This window comes from Bos indicus, chromosome 5 (assembly GCF_029378745.1).
Source record: "Bos indicus isolate NIAB-ARS_2022 breed Sahiwal x Tharparkar chromosome 5, NIAB-ARS_B.indTharparkar_mat_pri_1.0, whole genome shotgun sequence".
In the NCBI taxonomy this organism is placed as follows: domain Eukaryota; kingdom Metazoa; phylum Chordata; class Mammalia; order Artiodactyla; family Bovidae; genus Bos; species Bos indicus.
The window spans coordinates 12,673,137-12,693,242 of NC_091764.1; the positions used below are offsets into that span (position 1 = coordinate 12,673,137).

The window sequence follows — 20,106 nt, forward strand, 5'->3', positions numbered from 1 at the left end:
GTAGATTGAAACCTAGAGAGATGAAGGTTTTGCCTAAGTTAATTGTAAGTAGCTAAATTTTGGGTCCCTTGATAGCTGTCATTGCTTTTCTCCTATAATACATATTCCAGTTCTTTTCACAACGTTGCTAATAGACACAATTAGATAGACCCAAAGCATCTATTGTAGACAGACACAAGGTGGCTGGGTAGGTGGATGGGTATTTTGGATTTGTCAGCCCTTCTGTGCAGTTTTAGAACGTCAAATTCATATAAATCACAACTTAAAATTCTTAGCGGAGTTTTTATTAATTTTAATTTGTATAAGATGCAAAGCACTGTTGTGTTTTCAGAATGGAAGTTGTGCTATGTAGGTAATAAATAGGATGCTGTCCTTTTCAGAAGGTGATGTGATAGGAGGTAGAGTTCAAGAATTCTTGAAACCAAATAGGTGAAACATCTTTGAGGAGGTGATATTTGAAATCCAAGCTGATATTTTAAATCTTGCAACTCTTTGAAGAGCCAGAAAGGAGCATTTCAGACAAAGAAACAAAGTTTAAAGGTCACAGGCAAGAACAAGCTTGTGTTCACAGCAAAGAAAGAGGCTACTATGACCAGAGCTTATTAAACCTGATGGAAAGGTGGGAGGAGATGAGACTGGAGAGGAGGCAGAGCTAGAGCCCCCAAGGCCAGGAGGCTTTTGTAACCAAGCTAAGGAGTTCACTTCTTATTTGAAGGGCAATGGAAGGAACCATGTGGTAAGACAGGATTAGAGAAGGATCAGAGTAGCACAAACAGAACTCGATTGCAGTCTCACAGGCAAGAATGATGGTGGCTGAGGCTGCAGAGTGGTTGTGGGGACGTAAATATTTATAATGAAATTATACATTTACCTTCCTTAGAAAATTCTGAGGTAACTAACAGGAAGGACCTATTTTTCATTTTTGCACCGTCGATATCCAGCATATTACCATATCACAGTAATCACAATAAATGCTGAGCTCGGTCAGTTTTAGACTTGGACACAGGTTCCAAAACTGACTGAAAATTTGTTATGTTGAATTTTGTATTACTCTTTGTCCAAGAAGATGCATGCTATGGCTTTTATATCACTTTTTTTCCCACTTACTGGTTGTGAATATTCTTAAGGGTATTTATTATGCCCATGGATTGAATGAATAATGACACGTCAGCTTAAAAATAAAAGTTTAAATGAAATATTAATGTTGAATGAATATTTGCATAATGTAAATGAAATGTTAAATGTTGTTTTGAGTCTTTTTTTTAATGGTTTTGCAAATGATAATGAACATGCCAGAGTGGGTGAGTTTTGTTCTATTGGAAATTTGCCCTGCCTGCTGATTGTGGGTTTTTTTTTTTTTTTTTTAGCTCATTAATGGTACAGGTGACTTTGGAGTATGCCATCCAGTTGGGACTAGACAGAGGATATTATAGGAATTTATAGTGACTGCAATGGCAATTAGAAGGCAATATTTAAAAGTGTTATTATAATGTTATTTGTGTTTTGAACCCACTAGTTTTATGCCTTGGGTGAAGGGATTACATTAGAGATTGCCATTTTTTCTTCATGTTGACCTTCAGGAAAGAAAGCTAAGAAGATTTATAAAACTGGTTTAATAAGTTAGTTAAAATGTAGCCTATGTGGTACGTATAGTCTCTGGGATTAAGATTCATCTGTAAAGTGAAAATATTGATATGGGCTTCCAAAGTGTTTTCCAACTCATATTTCACATTGTTACTAATATATACTTAATTTCTCACTGGTTTTTCATCAGAAATTTTAAGGAATATAAAAGAAATAGGTTTCAAACTATGCTATTGGTACTAATATAATATATTCATGTCTCATCAAACTTACAGTGAACTTCCATGTCCACATAAAATAAATCATATCTGGTCTTTATAGAATTTAATTTATTAATAAGTGAGCATTTGGTGCCTGGATGTCTCTTCTGTTCCTGTTAGCGAAGGGATTCTCCATAAATTTTCTTTTGGCTCCAACAGGAAGCTTCTGCCAAAAGAATGGTCAAGACAAGTCCCTCCTTGTTTCTTGGTCTTGGTTTGTGTTTTAAGGGATTACTGGAAAACCATTTTGTCAGAAAGAATATTTTATAATACATACTAGTAAATTTGATGTAAACTGAAAAACTAAAATCAGTATGTCTGTTATAAGGTACCTACTATGCATAAGTCTGGGACAGATGTCAAGTCATTAGATATTAAGCACCAGAGCATAAAAAAATTAAAAGGGAGCAGATTGTGACAAATTCTAATGAGAACTACTTTTTTATGTAGATCTTGGGTGGTTCTTGTTTTCCTATCTATCTCTTAACCATATGTTTCTAAGAGCAAAGACTTTAGCCTCCTTTTCTTTATTATTGATCCTTTCTCTTGGTGATGTTCATTTCCAAGGATTCAGCTATATAATTATGAGTCCTTTTTAAGATTTAAAAATTTTATTTTATTTACCTATTTGGCTGTGTCGGGCCTAGTTGTGGCATGCAGGACCTTTGATCTTCATTGCAGCACGTGGGATCGTTAGTTGCTGCGTATGAACTCTTAGTTGTGGCATGAGGGATCTAGTTTCCTCACCAGGGATCGAACCCTGGGGCCCCTGTGTTGGGAGCACAGAGTCTTAGCCATGGGATCACTAGGGAAGTCCCATAGTGACCCATCCTGATCTTCTTCCTCCAGCTCAATATATATCAGGCACCATAAGTGTTACCAGACTCAGGTCTGACTGCTTGCTGCTCAAAAACCAATACTCCAGAGGCATGTACTGGTAGAAAGGGAAAGCTGCTTTAATCAGAAGGCTGACTATCTGGGGAGAAGGCAGACTCATGTCCTGAAAGCAGCTCAGAAGATTCTGCTTAGCAGTGATAGGTTTTAAAGGCAAAAGAGGGAGAGGATCTCTGAGAATCATCAAGGCAAGAGGTCAGGCTCTGCATCTTTTTCCATTGCGTGCAGCCTAGCTGACTCCTTATGATCTCTTCAGATGTTCTCCTGCCTGTGTTTTCTGCCTACAGAATTGCTAAAGGGGCTGCTGGGCATAGAAAGCTAGTCATTCTTTAACTATTTAATCATTCATTCTTCTTTTAATCTAGGGAAAGAATCAACAGGTTAGGCAATGTGTTGTGGGCATTCAGTAGAGCATAAGTCAGGAATTAGGTTAAATGTTCTAGTGATCTCATTTCTATAAGGTTTAAGCAGAAAAGAAATAGACAAACAGGAAAGGGGCAAAAGAGTCTTACAAATCCCCATTTGTCAGACACTATTCTGTCTCTGTGAGATTAGGGGTAAAAGTCTGTCTTCTGAAATTTCATGCTGACATAAGGGCACCGTATTCTCAGAGTAGTCGATGTTGACATATCTCTGTAGCATGTCTTTGCTGGCAAATCTTAGTTGCCTGCTTACATATATGAGCAGAGCAAGCTACAATTATTTTGACACCCACAGAGTTATAAATTATTATGAACAATAGTGTTAATTCCTTTCTCTCGAGGCTAGTTCTGCTCAAGATAGAGCAGCTTATGCCATGGCTGCAGTCTGGTCATCATTCAGTTAGCTTTCCCCTCTGGTAGTAGTTATAGTTGGGGCTTTTCTTATGGCTCAGACAGTAAAGAATCTGCCAGCAGTGTAGGAGAGACCCAGGTTCAGTCCTTGAGTTGGGAAGATCCCTTGCAGAAGGGAATGGCTACCCATTCCAGTATTCTTGCCTGGAGAATTCAGTGGGCAATTAGTTATAATATCTGTAAAACAACTCAAAAATGTGTATCAGAAACTGAAAGATTCTATGACTGTATTGTCCTGATCATTAACTACTTGAGCTTGCTCTTTTGTGACTCAGGAGACTTAAGAAACTTGAACTTTTCTACAAACAAGAGGCAAGGAGGATGGAGAGATCCTTGTGCTTGGGTGGGGGTTGGGAGGGACAGCAGGATTCTCCCCAGTGTCATAAAGGTACAACGGGGAATAAGACAGACTCCACTGTAGACTGAAAACTGGAAAGGGAGGCACAAGTGATAAAAAGAATGATTTAATTATAATTACAATTGGTTTTTAAAAGGAGACACGCTGTCAACTAGGGGGACTTGACCTGGGTGGCTGGGGTACAGGAGAGCTATGCCCGATGCATGTAAATGATAAGTAGCAGTTCTCTAGACAAAAGTGTAGAAGAGAGAGGATGCAATGAAGAACATTAAACCAAAGAAAATGCTTGAGGCAGAGGGCATAGCATGTGTCTGGGAATAGTTCAAGGATAGAACTAGAACCATAGTTAGATGCTAAGGAAACGTGGAATACACATCCAAACTGAAGTACATCCAAATTATGAGAGCTGGTCATTTTTCATCCTGGGCCTACAGAGAAGTGTGAAGTTTTTTTAAGGCTATAATTATGTTGTTGTTGTTGTTGTTTTTTAATCATTACTATCAACAAGTTTAGAATCCTGAGAACTTATTACATTTGTCTAACATTTTCTGATCTTACCCAGTGTTTTCTGACCCTGAATTGTTTGGTCATTATTTAACCTCTGTGAGGTAGGAATGGATTGCAATTACATTTGGCTAAGACAGTAGAAGTTCAGAATTTTCAAGTGACTCTCAGATCAGAAATTTTCAACATATGTCCATGGTAGGAGAAGAACTTGAAAATCCAGCTCTTTCAACTTTTAAGTCCAGAACTTTCTACTGTTACCATCGTAGACTATTTTTCTTCAGAATAATTTATATATATTAAATTTCATTTTAAAAAGTAGTCACTTTTTAAATAGTTAAAGGTAGAAATAATTAAAACATCGGGTTTGATTTTTCATCAGTGAACACTTAAAGAAGCCTGAAAACTATTTAATGGGTTGAATTGGTGAGAGGTGTGTGATTGCTTTTATTATTTGTAATTAAAATAGAATATGACAGTGAACTGAAATTGGTTCTGTTGTAGCATTTCATTTTTAATCACTTCAGAAATTATGAGTAATTTTAAAAATTAAATAAGGAACTAAATAATGGTATTTTCTTGATTAAAAATGAATATACGTTTTTAACCTTTGCAGAAATTACATGGAGATTCCAATTATGTTCAGTGCTTCAGACTAAAACATTTTGCTAAAATATCAATATTTTGTGTGCCTTCATTGCTCAAGGACAGTACAGGAAGTTCACAGGTGTGTAATTAGAACAGGATTTTTCTAAATGTTGTTCCAAGCAATTTACTTCTTGCCTAAGATTTTTTATTTTTAAATTCACTTTTATAGCAATATGTTTAGTAATTTAATATAATTTAATCTTCATACCGGTGTACATTTTATGTGAGATACTCGCCAGAGACTTTTAGAATTAAAACTTTCCCAGGAGTAAAATATGAAGAAATAAGGAAAGAATTAGCTAAACTTACAAACCAAAAATAAAGGAAAAATTACATGATTTATGTGTTTCAAATAAAGAAGACAGTTAAAGGACAGTTACATGGTAGGACATAGTTTACTTAGAAGCAAAAGGTAAAAGATAGGGCTACTAAGATGTGAGAAACTCTATAGAACTATGAGTAAAACAGAACTAAGACTAAGGGGTACAGTAAGAATAACACATAATTCTCAAAAGAAGAAATATAACAAGTTTTAAAAGATAGGTAAACATGCCATTTCATTAGAAGTCAAATTCAAGTAACAATGCATTCCTTTCAGTTGTTCTAGCGTGTATTCTCAGTAATTCTTCTCTTGGTAATATATCTTAGGAAAATACTAATTTTTTTCTATGTTTAAGGTTATCCACAAAGTAATTGGAGCACAGCATTGCTATTAGAGGAGAAAAATTTTAAAAGTATCTAAATGCCCCAAAAAGGAAAATAATTAAATAAACTACGGTTATTCCCTTTTGAGGAAATATTATAAATCCTAGGTTAAATTTATAAAGAATAATAATAACAGAGGCAACTATATCTATTATACATTATGGTACGTAAAGAATCATAAATTATACAAAATAGCTATATCATTTAAGAAAGTAAAGTAAAACGAGGAAAACTGTCAAGAATTTTAGCTTTTTGGACTTCTGCAGTTAATTTGGGAGGGCAGGCTTAATATTTTTTTATTTTGTTTTCTTTAATAAACATATTAGTTTTTGAAGTAATTAATACCTTAGCAAAATGTGAAAGAATAAGCATCTTAATCTATTGCTCAATCTGTAGAAAAGATAGGGAAATTATTATAAGAACCAAATAATTATCCAAAAATTATTTAATAGAACTCAATATGTAAAGTTGAAGACATTAAAAATTATGTGATAAAGGAATAAAAAGTAGAGAAAGGCATCTTGTCTGATTTCTCTTAAATACTGTATTTCCTTGATGAATTCATCAAATATAATAATAGTACAAACATTTACTAAGTGCTTTTATATCCTAAGAAATTCACATGTAGGGTCTTATTTAATACCCATAAAAAAGCTAAGTGGTGAGGTTACCTGTCTCCAATTGCAATGAGGAAGGTGAGGTCATCAAGCTATAAGGCAGATTACCTAGGATTTCAGTGCTATTTAGTGCAGAGGCAGCATTTGAACTGAAACACTCCTGACTACGACATTGCATTGTCATCATCTCTATGTCAGTGTAAGGGATAAACACTGATATTTTACATCTATGGATGCTTTATTGGTGGGTGATACCATATGTGTCAAATACACTGAAAGTTGGGAATCACTCACCTTTTATTGTTATGTAGGGTATTCAGAGACAGAAGACTATTTCTATTTATCTTGTCAAACATGGACAACTTATTTAAGGTCCAGGCTTCAGTGAATGATGAGACAGTCTTTGTTCATCTGTTATTTTTTACCTTTTACTCTGAAGCCATAAAAGACTTAAAAATAAGAGAGAGAAATCTTTATGAAATTCATACATTTAATTTATTATCAGCATTCCATTCTTGATTCTGTCTGAATTTTCTTTTGAGGAAAGAGAAGAAGTAAGAATGTTATATACATATAATATTTACTACTTTGAAACCACTACTTACTGGCCTTTTAAATGTCATTTCCAATTACTTTTTACAGAAATAATATACTCCTTAAAATATAAACACTAAAACTAAAACTTTTATTATATTTAAGTATAACCAATATATGATTCTTATGCATTGTATAGTTGAGTCTTATAAACCTTTTTTCATAAAACACATTTAAAAACCAATTTATTGTGGTAACAACAGTCTGGTGTCACCCAGCCTGACCTCACTGTCGTACAAACGGCCACTTGTTAGTCATACAACTGTAAGCAAATGTCTAAACCTCTCAGTGCTCCTTTCCCCATATGGAAGATGCTCCTAACACCATATTTCTGAGATTCCAAGATGACATCAGGTCTGACTCACTGTCTTAGGCCATTCAGGTTGCTGTAACAAAATACCACAGGCTGCTGCTGCTGCTGCTAAGTCGCTTCAGTAGCTTATAAACAACAGAAATCAGTTTCTGACAGTTCTGGGATTCTGAAATCAGGGTGCCAGCATTGTCTGGTGAGGGCCATCCTCTGGGTTGCAGACCTCCCCTTGTAAAATTTTTTGGTGGAAGAAATGAGGAAGCTCTTTGAGCCATATTTTATGAGGACACAAATCTCAGAGCATTCATGACTGATGACCATACAAAGGTGCTGCCTCCTAACACCTTGGGGGTTAGGATTACAATATGCAGACCATTGCACCCAAGTTGTGTTATATTTCATTATGTTTCTAAAAAGAAATTAACACTGCTGTTAAAAGCTATACAAGGACGATAAGATGCTTCACATTATTAGGATAATTAAATAAACTCAACTATTATGGCATGGCCAGAATCCAAAGTTTGGAGAATATACATAAAGGAACCTGCTTGGTGTCATGCCAGACACATACGTATCCATTAATGCTAGTACTCTATTATTGAGGTTTAGTCTCAAACATTTGCATTTTTGACCCAGTTGTAGGTGCTTTTGTCACTCCAGGAATCTTAACACTGGGCAAAAAATAATATTATGCCTGTTTTACAGATGCAGAATTTAAGATATCAAGAGTGTAAGTGATGTATTGAAGGCCCTATGCCTAGTAAGGGTCTGAACTTTGTCTGATCTCCAGCCCATGATATGTTTATGGCCTTATGCTTTAAAAAATTCACTCTAACTAAACGTAAGTCCATTGGGTCCACAAAGGTGACACAGACACAGAATGCTGAGATTTTGGTGGAGATACCCATGGAGCTCTCATAATCACCTACTTAAAAACCTCAGGAAGGGCAGCTCAGTCACCAATACAGTGAAGAGCCAGAAAGGGGCAGATGGAGGGAGGGGGCTCATGTAGAGGAGAGTCAGGACAAAAGACAGGAGGAAAGGCACCAGCCCCCACCCTGTGCAGTTTTATTCATGCTATGTCATCTATTCCTTCTGATAACACAGGTTATCCCTGTTAAAAAAAAAAAGTGAGGAACCCAAGACTCAAAACCAGAGAGTCTTGAATATAACCAGGTGACCTTCTCCAGCACCGAAAATAGTACCTCACACGAAGAAGGTGGACAGTCAGTATTTTATTTAACACAAGAATGACGAAAGAAGGATAGACTGGTTTTCTGTTAGTTTCACTCTTTCCTTTTCTTATCTCTGCTTCCGGGTTTTGCATGGAGATAGAAGGAAATGGCAACCCACTCCAGTATTCTTGCCTAGAGAATCCTGTGGATGGAGGAGCCTGGTGGGCTGCTGTCCATAGGGTTGCACAGGGTCGGACACGACTGAAGCGACTTAGCATGCATGCATAATGCGTTGGAGAAGGAAATGGCAACCCACTCCAGTATTCTTGCCCGGAGAATCCCAGAGACAGGGGAGTCTGGTGGGCTGCCGTCTATGGGGTCACACAGAGTTGGACACGACTGAAATCACTTAGCAGAGAACAGAGAGAATCTACTTTTTTAAAAATAATTTTTGACTAGATCTTGTTTTGCTAAGAGAAAGTGGACTAAGTTCATGCCTTAGTCCATTAAGAGTACTATAACACAATACTGTGCTTACAAACAACACATATTTATTCCTCACAGTTCTGGAAGCCAAAAGTCCCAAGATCATGCTCAGATTGACTCTGTCTGGGACCCGCTTCCTTCTTTATAGCCATGTTCTGTCTAGTTCTCCTATGGTAGAAGGAACAAGGGAACTCTCTGGGGTCTCTCTTGTGAGTGCACTACTCCCATTCATGAGGACCCCACATTTACGATGGAAGCACCTCTTAAAGACTCTACCTCTGCATAGCATCACTTTAGGGGTTAGGCTTTCAACATATGAAAGGGAGGAAGGCATAGACTTTCAGACCATAGCAACAATTTACATATATTCTTTTGAAGATTTTATATAGGACTCAAAAAGTCATAAAAACAAGAAGTTGAGAACTGAAGTTTTGGATTAGGACATAGAAAGTGCATTGGATTTTGGATCATGGATCAAGGATTTTGGAATGAGGCACACCCAGCCCTACTATAGATTACCTCCTTGATCATGACTTCTGTTAGCCTCTTTGCCCCTCAAATTCTTAATCTGGAGATGATTTTTATGACCTCAAATGAGGATTCATTTATAATTTCATAAAATAACTAGCATGTAATAAATGCTCATTTGTTGTTTGGCTGCTCAGTCATGTCCAACCAACTCTGCAGTCTCATGGGCTGCAGCCCACCAGATTTCCCTGTCCTTCACCATCTCCTGGAGCTTGCTCAAATTCATGTCCATTGAGTGATGTCATCCAACCATCTCATCCTCTGTCATCCCCTTCTCCTCCTGCCTTCAGTCTTTCCTAGCATCAGGGTCTTTTCCAACCAGTCAGCTCTTCCCATCAGGTGGCCAAAGTATTGGAGCTTCAGCTTCAGCATCAGTCCTTCCAGTGAATATTCAGGGTTGATTTCCTTTGGGATTGACTGGTTTGATCTCCTTGCTCTCCAAGGGTCTCTCAAAAGTCTTCTCCAACATGACAGTTCAAAAGCATCAATTCTTTGGTGCTCAGCCTTCTTTATGGTCCAACTTTCACATCCGTACACGATTGCTGGGAAGACCACAAAATTTGACTACATGGACCTTTGTCTGCAAAGTAGTATCTCTGCTTTCTATTACACTGTCTTGGTTTGTCATAGCTTTTCTTCCAAGGAGCAAGCTTTTAATTTCATGGCTTCAGTCACCATTTGCAGTGATTTTGGAACCTAAGAAAATAAAGAGTTTCTCTGTTTCCATTGTTTCCCCATTTATTTGCCATGAAGTGATGGGACCAGATGCCATGATCTTAGTTTTTTGAATGTTGAGTTTTAAGCCAGCTTTTTCACTCTCCTCTTTCACCTTCATCAAAAGGTTCCTGTTTGCTTTCTGCCATAAGCGTGGTGTTGTCTGCATATCTGAGGTTATTGATATTTCTCCCTGCAATCTTGATTCTACCTTTTGCTTCATCCAGCCCAGCATTTCACATCATGTGCTCTGCATTTAAGTTAAATGCTGAGTAAATTATAATAATTTTAAAATTATAATGAAAACTATGCTAATATCCTGAAGAATGAATGAATTGTATAGAATTATTTTTGAATAAAATATATAAGTAAGGGACAGAAATTAGGGGAAAGGGAGATAGAATAAAGATGTAGGAATTAAGAAAAAGAGGAAATCCTTACCTGTCAGCATGCAGACAGAAAGACCAGAGAGAAAGGGAATAATTGCTTGTAAGAAGAAGGATTATAAGTGACAAGTAATTATTAACAAGAGAAGAATTGGGGAGGAGAGAGAAAGAGAAGGAGGGAGGGAGGCTGTCTTTCCAATCTTAGCTATTTCATTCAGTGACTGAATGTACTTGGGAGGTTGTTTGCAATCTGCCTCTGACTACGTACGACAGTTGTTCCCAAAGTTTGTGTATCCTGCCATTGACTCCTCTGTGCCCCTGTGGACACATTTGTAAGGGAATATCTCCCAAAAGCCCTTAGGAATTTTGTGGAGCACAGTGAAAATACTGAGCTCTTCTTAAGCAGAGGATGTAAGCTTCCTGACCACCTCTCTGCAGTCTCATTACCACCCACCTTAACTTAGTCTCAGAGCCATGTTCCTTTCTGTAGTGACTTCAGTGTCTGCCTTCGAGTCCTGCATCTGTCTCATTTCTTTCCTTACAGCTCCCTTGTCTCAGATTACACAACATCCTAGAATAAAATGTGACTACTTCCCCTGTCTTTAATTAGGTTGTACTCCTCATCTAGTTATGGCTTTGTCCTCATCTTTAGGTGATGAAATTCAGACTGTTTGAAGTCTTAGCATTGTTGTCTTGTCCTTGATGGAGCATACTTGATCTCTACTGAATCTCTTTATTACTTAAATCTATAATGGGATCAGGTTCTTGCCCACTCTATGCCCCCATACCACTCCTCCCCTTTCTCTGGTCTCTTCAATTCCTCCCTGGGCCCCTCTCTTTCCCTTCTTTGCCCTCTCTAATTCCCACTCTCCATCTGATAGTCCTCGTAACTCCCTTGGTTTCGTAGCCCTTCTGAAAAGAGTCAGAGGAGAAATAAATGCAATAAAGCAATAGCCTTCCTGGCCTCCTTTCTGGATGAGCACAGAGCCCTGGCCTGCTAATCTTCTAATCTCCTTTGCCCTGGACACCTTTTGTGCCACCTGTCCAATTCAGGCCAGATTCTTGGCCTCATGGTCATGTAGGGATACATCCAGGACCTTCCAGCCTCAAACTGAACTGTCCAGATTGATCTCCTGGATGACCTTTTCCTTGTTTTCTTGGCCCACCTGTTTTCTTAGCCAGTAACTGTGGCACAGTTATCACTCTGGGTCTGTCTCAGTAAACCAGAGCTTTTATTAATCAGACTGCCAAAGCACAAAAACATGAAGCAGCAAAACTAGAAGGGAAGGGAGAGAGAGATTGGTGTAAGACTGAGAGCAAACCTCACTCAGACATTCAGCAAACTTCTCTTCAGAGAAGCAGAAGATTCTCCTAATTTTATTTCTCCCAGGCATAATGAGCACATGTTAACAAGTAGCCTCTCTTCAGTAGAATCTCTTTCCAAAAGTTAGTGTAAATCTTGTGCATTTGGATATTACCCACCCATCTTAACAGAACTTCACTACTCCCCTCCCTAGTTAGAAACAGCACAGAAAGGGCTCACTCACCTCAGCTCAACTTCACTGACTCTTCTTGTTATAATGAGATGTCATGACCATGATTACAAGTCAAAACCAGTCAGCCCAAATACTTCTGCAGTGCCTTTTATTCTTGTTCTAGTCATCTGAATCTTTGGGAAGAGCCCTCAGGTACAGATAATTGCTTCTGGATGCTAGTAATAGACAATAAAGAACAGAAATGGTATGGACCTGACAGAAGCAAAAGATATTAACAAGAAGTGACATGAATACACAAAAGAACTATACAAAAATGATCTTCATGACCTAGATAATCACGATGGTGTGGTCACTCACCTAGAGCCAGAGATCTTGAAATGCGAAGTCAAGTGGGCCTTAGGAAGCATCACTACGAACAAAGCTAGTGGAGGTGATGGAATTCCAGTTGAGTTGTTTCAAATCCTAAAAGATGATGCTGTGAAAGTGCTGCATTCAATATGCTAGCAAATTTGGAAAACTCAGCAGTGGCCACAGGACTGGAAAATGTCAGTTTTCATTCCAATCCCAAAGAAAGGCAATGCCAAAGAATGCTCAAACTACCGCACAATTGCACTCATCTCACACGCTAGTAAAGTAATGCTCAAAATTCTCCAAGCTAGGCTTCAACAGTATGTGAACCATAAACTTCCACATGTTCAAGCAAGATTTAGAAAAGGCAGAGGAACTACAGATCAAATTGCCAACTGCGTTGGATCATCAAAAAAGCAAGAGAGTTCCAGAAAAACATCTACTTCTGCTTTATTGACTATTCCAAAACCTTTGACTGTGTGGACCAAAACAAACTCTGGAAAATTCTGAAAGAGATGGGAATACCAGACCACCTGACCTGCCGCTTGAGATATCTGTATGCAGGTCAAGAAGCAACAGTTAGAACTGGACATGGAACAACAGACTGGTTCCAAATAGGAAAAGGAGTACGTCAAGGCTGTATGTTGTCACCCTGCTTATTTAACTTACATGCAGAGTACATCATGAGAAATGCTGGAGTAGATGAAGTACAAGATGGAATCAAGATTGCTGGGAGAAATATGAATAACCTCAGATATGCAGATGACACCACCCTTATGGTAGAAAGTGAAGATGAACTAAGGAAAGAGCCTCTTGATGAAAGTGAAAGAGGAGAGTGAAAAAGTTGGCTTAAAACTCAACATTCAGAGTTTGGTCACCATGGTCACCATGATCTTAGGATCATGGCATCCGGTCCCATCACTTCATGGCAAATAGATGGGGAAACAGTGTAAACAGTGACACACTATATTTTTTTGGGCTCCAAAATCACTGCTGATGGTGACTGAAGCCATGAAATTAATAGATGCTTATTACTTGGAAGAAAAGTTATGACCAACCTAGATAGCATATTAAAAAGCAGAGACATTACCTTGCCAACAAAGGTCATCTAGTCAATGCTGTAGTTTTTCCATTAGTCATGTACGGGCTATAAAGAAAGCTGAGCACCATAAAATTGATGCTTTTGAACTGTGGTGTTGGAGAAGACTCTTGAGAGTCCCTTGGACTGCAAGGAGATCCAACCAGCCCATCCTAAAGGAGATCAGTCCTGAGTACTCATTGGAAGGACTGATGTTGAAGCTGAAGCTCTAATACTTTGGTCACCTGATGCAAAGAACTGACTCATCGGAAAAGATCCTGTTGCTGGGAAAGATTGAGGGCAGGAGGAGAAGGGGATGACGGAGGATGAGATCGTTGGGTGGCATCCCTGACTCAATGGACATGAGCTTGAGTAAACTCTGGGAGTTGGTGATGGACATGGAGGCCTGGTGTGTTGCAATCCATGTGGTGGAAAAGAGTCAGACATGACTGAGCAAATGAACTGAACTGAACACTTAGCTTGTGCCCTTTATGTATATTTAAATTTGATTATAAAGTGAACAATGCCAAGCAATTCACCTCCATCCAGAAATGATGCAGTTTGCTTGTGGTACCTTGCACAGCTCCCTTTTCAAATTTATATACATTTTATAGTTAAACTATCTTCATAATCTCCCTTTTCCTCTGCTAGATGGAAACTGTTCCAAAAATAAATGTTGCATTTATCTTCATATCCCCATATGTTGGGTTGGATACTTTAACCTTCAGCTTGTTATTTTCAAATGGTTGAAATTATTTCACAGTGCAATAGAATATAATAAATTTTAGACACCTTACATAGTTTGAACTTTTCTGAAATTAAATGTCTTTGAAGGTATTAATATAATTGATGTCTGGATCACTTATATTTCAAGGGAAATTCAAAGGTCTAAAGTCAGGGCCACCATGTTGCTCAACCACAAGAGGCACATTCTCAGAGACATCGTTGTGAATGGTACCCTTGTGTATTATGCGTATGTGACCATTCACTACAGCCTTGCGTAAAATCACTGTGAGGTGAGAGGCTATGAATAGGCAAGCGCCTGATGACCTGCGTTGGCTAGGTTCTAACTTGGTCTGGAAGACGAAGCAGTTAGCCACATAGAGCTATGACTAGGTTAATTCAGTCCTGCCATTGAATATGTCTTTAGTAAATCCCCACTGTGTGCCAGGAATTAAGAGAGTGAGCCTCTGTAATATCGGGGGTAGAGCATACCAGGCGGAGAGAATGGAAAAAGACCCTGGTGAAGGGGTCTTTGTTACTCTGATGTGTTAGATGAACAGCAGGAGCCTAATATAGATTCAGTGAACAAGAGGGAGAGTAGTAGAAAACAAAGGAGATGAGGTCAGAGAACTGACGTAAAGGTTGAGGGTAGAACTCCGTGTTGGTCATATCAGGCAGGATAGTCCAGTGTAATGACTTTCAGCTCCCCTGAGCCAACTTTAGAATGACAGGATCCCTAACTGCTGTGTTGAGAGTTGCTGCTGCTGCTGCTGCTGCTGCTAAGTCGCTTAAGTCGTGTCCGACTCTGTTCGACCCCATAGACGGCAGCCCATGCAGCTCCCCCGTCCCTGGGATTCTCTAGGCAAGAACACTGGAGTGGGTTGCCATTTCCTTCTCCAATGCAGGAAAGTGAAAAGGGCAAGTGAAGTCGCTCAGTCATGTCTGACTCTTAGCGACCCCATGGACTGCAGCCTACCAGGCTCCTCCGTCCATGGGATTTTCCAGGCAAGAGTACTGGAGTGGGGTGCCATTGCCTTCTCCATGTTGAGAGTAGCCTATAGAATCAGGGGCAGAAGTGCAGAGACCCATTATGAAGTTACTGCTGTTACCCAGGGGGAGAGGATGGTTTGAGACAGGGTGGTATCGGAAGTAAGACAATTCTAGATATATTTTGATAACCTGATGTCCTCTCTAAGGGGAACTATTTTAACAAAAATTCTCTATTAAAGATTTTCATTTGCCTTTAACCATTTTTATTTTTATTTATTTTTTATTATTATTTTTTGTAAATTAAGTCTTTATTGAATTTGTTACAATATTGCTTATGTTGTTTATGTCCTGGTTTCTTGGCCATAGGGCATATGGGATCTTAGCTCCCAGACCAGGGATCGAACCTGCACCCTCTGCATTGGAAGGTGAAGTGTTAACCACTGGACCGGCAGGGAAGTCCCAACCTTTAACCATTTTTTAAAGGCTGTGTACGAGTGATTTTTCCTCAAGAGAATTGGATTATCATAGCACTTACTACTAATTGTTTTAGTTCCTTAATTTAGTTGCATTGATCATAAGACTGAGTTTTTCATAATATTTTAGTGAAAAATGACAGTCCCAACTAATCTTGGGAGTTTATATGCAGAACGTCTGGAAAGCAGTCTTTGAACCTACAGCTTAAGGCCAGCTTACAATTTTATGGTTTTCTACCTTTCAGACAGCTTTTTAAATCCAGGAATTAATGAAAGATTGATCTTCACAGGCTTCTCATATTGATATGTTGGTAAAAATCGACAAAGTTCTTAAATTGTTCAGTGAGACAGTTGTCCAGAGAAGCAGCAGCACACCTCTAATGCTGAAATAGTTGAATTCAAAACTCTGAACCGCTTTCCCCCTTTCCCCTGGGAGACTACTTAAGCTCTGTATCGGGGCCTCTGGAGAAAGCTTTCTCTTTTTATTTTCTCTTCTGCCTTTCTGTACTCAAATGTATTTTTTCTTTTATAACTCTTCATCTTTTTTTTGGTCTTTCTCCCTTTGATTGGATACAAGGAAATAAGATGATTGTAATTAACTTTGGTAAGACAAATTACAAACCAAAGAAATAATGATAAGGTATGGTAGCACAGTACACCCGGAGAACAAAATGTATTTTACTTAAATTTTTGTGGTTTCTTTATTTGAAATTCTACTCAATTATCAAATGCAAAGAATGTGTTTGTCTACTCTATGTGAAAGAGAAATGATTTCTCAGAGATCTAGCCTGTTAGTGAGGAATAAAACTCTTAAATCTCCTCATTTTGAGTTTGAGAGAGTAAACTTACATATAGTATTTCTTATTCATATACATATGTATTTCTAGCTGTACATGTATGTAGAACTTGATCATTATGCCTGTGATGTGAGGGAGGGCATGTCACATGCAGTTGATTTCCAGAAGAGCTCAGTCAGCTAATCCTAGCTATTCGCAGGCAGGAGTCCAGGGTATGGTGCAAAACATTCATTTTCTTGTTCACATAAGACAGCTGGCTCTTAAGCTGTGGGCCCTGTACTGGCAGCATCAGTTTTCTGTAGGAACTTCTTAAAAATGTAAATCATAGGCTCTGCCCTAGACCCACTGCATCTGAAATTTTAGGAACAGAATCTAGCTTTCTGTTTTATCAAGTCCTCAAAGTGGTTGTGATACATGCTAAAACTGGAGAACCACTGAGAAAGGCAATCTTTCAGCCTGCCCTCCTCAAGTTTTCTTCCTTTCCTTTCTAGCACCCTTCACTCCCTGCAGTGTCCTGACTCAATCTTGCCTCAGAATGAAAGTGAAAGTGTTAGTCATTCAGTTGTGTCAGACTCTTTGAGAGTCCATGGACTGTAGCCCACCAGGCTCCTCTGTCCCTGGGATTCTCCAGGCAAGAATACTGGAGTGGGTAGCATTCCCTTCTCCAGAGGATCTTCCCAACCCAGGGATCAATCCTGGGTCTTCCGCATTGCAGGCAGATTCTTTACCATCTGAGCCACCAGGGAAGCCTCAATCTCAGAGCCCCAATAGGAGATCCAACTCACCAAGCTTCAGGATCTGGCTCAGTCTTCATGGGCTCAATGGTCAACCGTTGTATTCTTCAGTGAAGAGTACTTCTGGCTCACTTGCTGGTATCGATCACTTCTCCTAACACTGATTCAGTGCTTTATTGTGTAAAACAGTTCACCTCCCGATAGTAATGAAGACAAGAGGATTGAGATTGCCAGCCTGTCCCATGTGCTGTAAGTGGGGCAGTCATGGTGGAACAATTCTGGTTTATTGCCCCTGTTCCAGTACAATTAACAATGCCATTCTCTTTTACTCTTGTAAGTGCTCTAGTTTAGACTGGTAAATTATATTACAGTGAACTTAAACGGGAAGCAATTCTAACACTACTGGAAAGTGGTCAAAGAAGGCTTCACCAAAAAGGAAGTGTTTTAGGAAGGAAGTGAAGCATCTCCTATTATACTAGGTGGGCAAGATAGGCAGCCTGGAGATTGGGGCAGGACAAGGCAGAGAAACCATAGAGGCTGAAGAGTTGAGGGCCAAATAAGGATGTGAAGCAGCAGGCTACACTAAGGGAAGCAGGGTAGTTCAGAGTCTGGAGCTGGGGTATGATGGAGCAATAATAGAAGAAGCTAGTAGAAGAGGAGCAATTAAGGTAGTCTTTTAGGAGTAAGAGCAAATTTTGTTATTCCCCAAAAACATATCAATTTAGGATCTTTGGATAATTATGTAGAAGAAACCTAGCATGTCTTTATTTCTTTATTTATGTTGGTTCTGTGTATTTGAAATGCTTTTTGCCCTGTTTTCCATCAATTGTGAGCTCTATTTCAAACAATTGATTACTGTATAACACAGTATAGTAATAATGTATCAATATTTTCAACTTTGGTTCAGATTTTCAAATTCACTTAAAAACACTACATGATTCACATTGCCTGATGTTTTGTAGCTTTATCATAGAACACTAACTGGTCTATTGAGATCTATGAGTTATTGCAAACAGAACGGAGGGAATTAGACAGATACTTTACACATATGTTGTATTATTCTTTTTTTGCATGTTAATATGATGAATGAATCCTCCTGTTAGAAAATTATCATATAGGAATTTTTTTTTTGGTTACCATTTGCAGTACTAAAAATTATGTGTTTCATGTAGTTTTTGGATCTTGAAAGCTGCTACAAAGTCTGTGTTCTGTAGCAAAGCTTACCTAAACTGTAAGGAAATGTTTTTAAATATTTTAAAAATCGCCTATTTGATTTTACCCAACTAGTTAGTTACTCTTTTTTTGTTGCTGATGAACATCAGAGATATGTTCAGCATTAGTAGAACTTGAAAGGCTTTGCCCTGGTCATTGCGTATCAACTGTCCTTTTAAGCCATCGAGTATCATTGTCTTTATCACCTAGGCTTCTTGTCACTTCTGTCCCTCTGTTTCTGCAAGGAGAGTATAGATTTCATTTTTTTCCCCCAGAACTAATACATCTCCTTTTCCTCTTACCATCTGGAATAATAAAATAACCTTCATTATTCCATTAATTGTTGCATTTCTCTTCTATTAATACAGAATACATTTTCAGAATTAATAACTGTCTGGAAAGGAAAAGAATAATTAATAAATTCCTACATTATCCTTTGTTTAAAAATCACATAAGTAATTAGTATATTTATTAATACATTTAGCTAGGTAAATAGGCCTTGAAGATAGGTAGCAATTAATATTATGTTCTAATTTTTAATCTGTAAGAAGCATAACTAACTGAAAAATGAGTTTAGCCTGGTATCCTGTTCCAAGGCATATGTGCAGAGATATTAATATTCAGTATGCTGCAGATTGTCTATTTTTTGTCCTACATTATTAAAACCTCATATACTTTAAATTGAATCTCATTTCAACAGGTCTGTAGAGTTAATGTCTACATGAATTCCTAAAGTAATACATTTTTCTATGTATCAACATAACTCCTTACAACTTATTTTCTTAATCATTTTCTGATCCCAAAATTATGTTTGTTTTGAGAGATGAGAAAGGCGCCAAATGTTATGTGAAAAACTAAGAAAGTGATATAAAACATTTTGTAGAAACAACTAAAGGACCTCCAACTCCTGTCAAAATGTAGGATTAAAAGCCTAGGCCTGGCTTTACTCACCATTCTTTACTAGTTGAAGTTTAGAAGCTGCGCTTAAGTACAAGCAGTGACTGTGGTTGATTATAAAACCTTAAAGTAGAAAGTTTCCCCTGTATTTTAAGAACTGCCATTTAGGTTAGAAGATCATTTGTAATATTTACAAGATAAGCAGTAAGCAAAGAATTTACCATTTTTAAAGTTTTTCAGTTTCTTTGTATGCCTTAGGACTTGCAAATCATTTTTCCAGCAATATTTCATAGTGTTAAAGTCTTGAACTCTAAGAAAATAGGAATCTCAAAACAAACAAAAATAATAAAATTAAACACCTTTATAAGCCTGTCAATTGCCTGGGTGGTTTCTGTATACCTCTGTCCTCCCTTGATTTGATTTTCATTTGATTATCTGTATCAGATAAGGCTTAACATCATTACTTTTGCTGGTAGTAAATCCTTACCTATAGAAAGCAGCCTGTTCTCTCTGTGCACATTTACAGCCTTAAAACTGGTCCCAATTCTTTTCACCTTTCTCTGCCTTTACAGTATGATTTTGGGGTAGCATCATACAACAGTTCTTGAGAGAGAGTTTTGAAGAATTGTGTGGCTCTATCTGCAATAATTTTAACCTTGCAGAGCTGACCTGAAAGTAATCTCAAAAATCTGAATTTGTGAATATTCTTGTGTGTTTAGTAGTCAATCTATAAGATAATACTAAGCTAACCTTTCTATGTTT

At 38.1% G+C, this 20,106-nt stretch overlaps 1 protein-coding gene across 1 annotated transcript in view; it reads left to right on the forward strand.

Moving 5' to 3' along the window:
* TMTC2 (transmembrane O-mannosyltransferase targeting cadherins 2) overlaps positions 1-20,106 on the forward strand; it is a 422,793-nt gene that overhangs the window by 334,743 nt on the left and 67,944 nt on the right. The gene's annotated exons all lie outside the window — the stretch shown is intronic.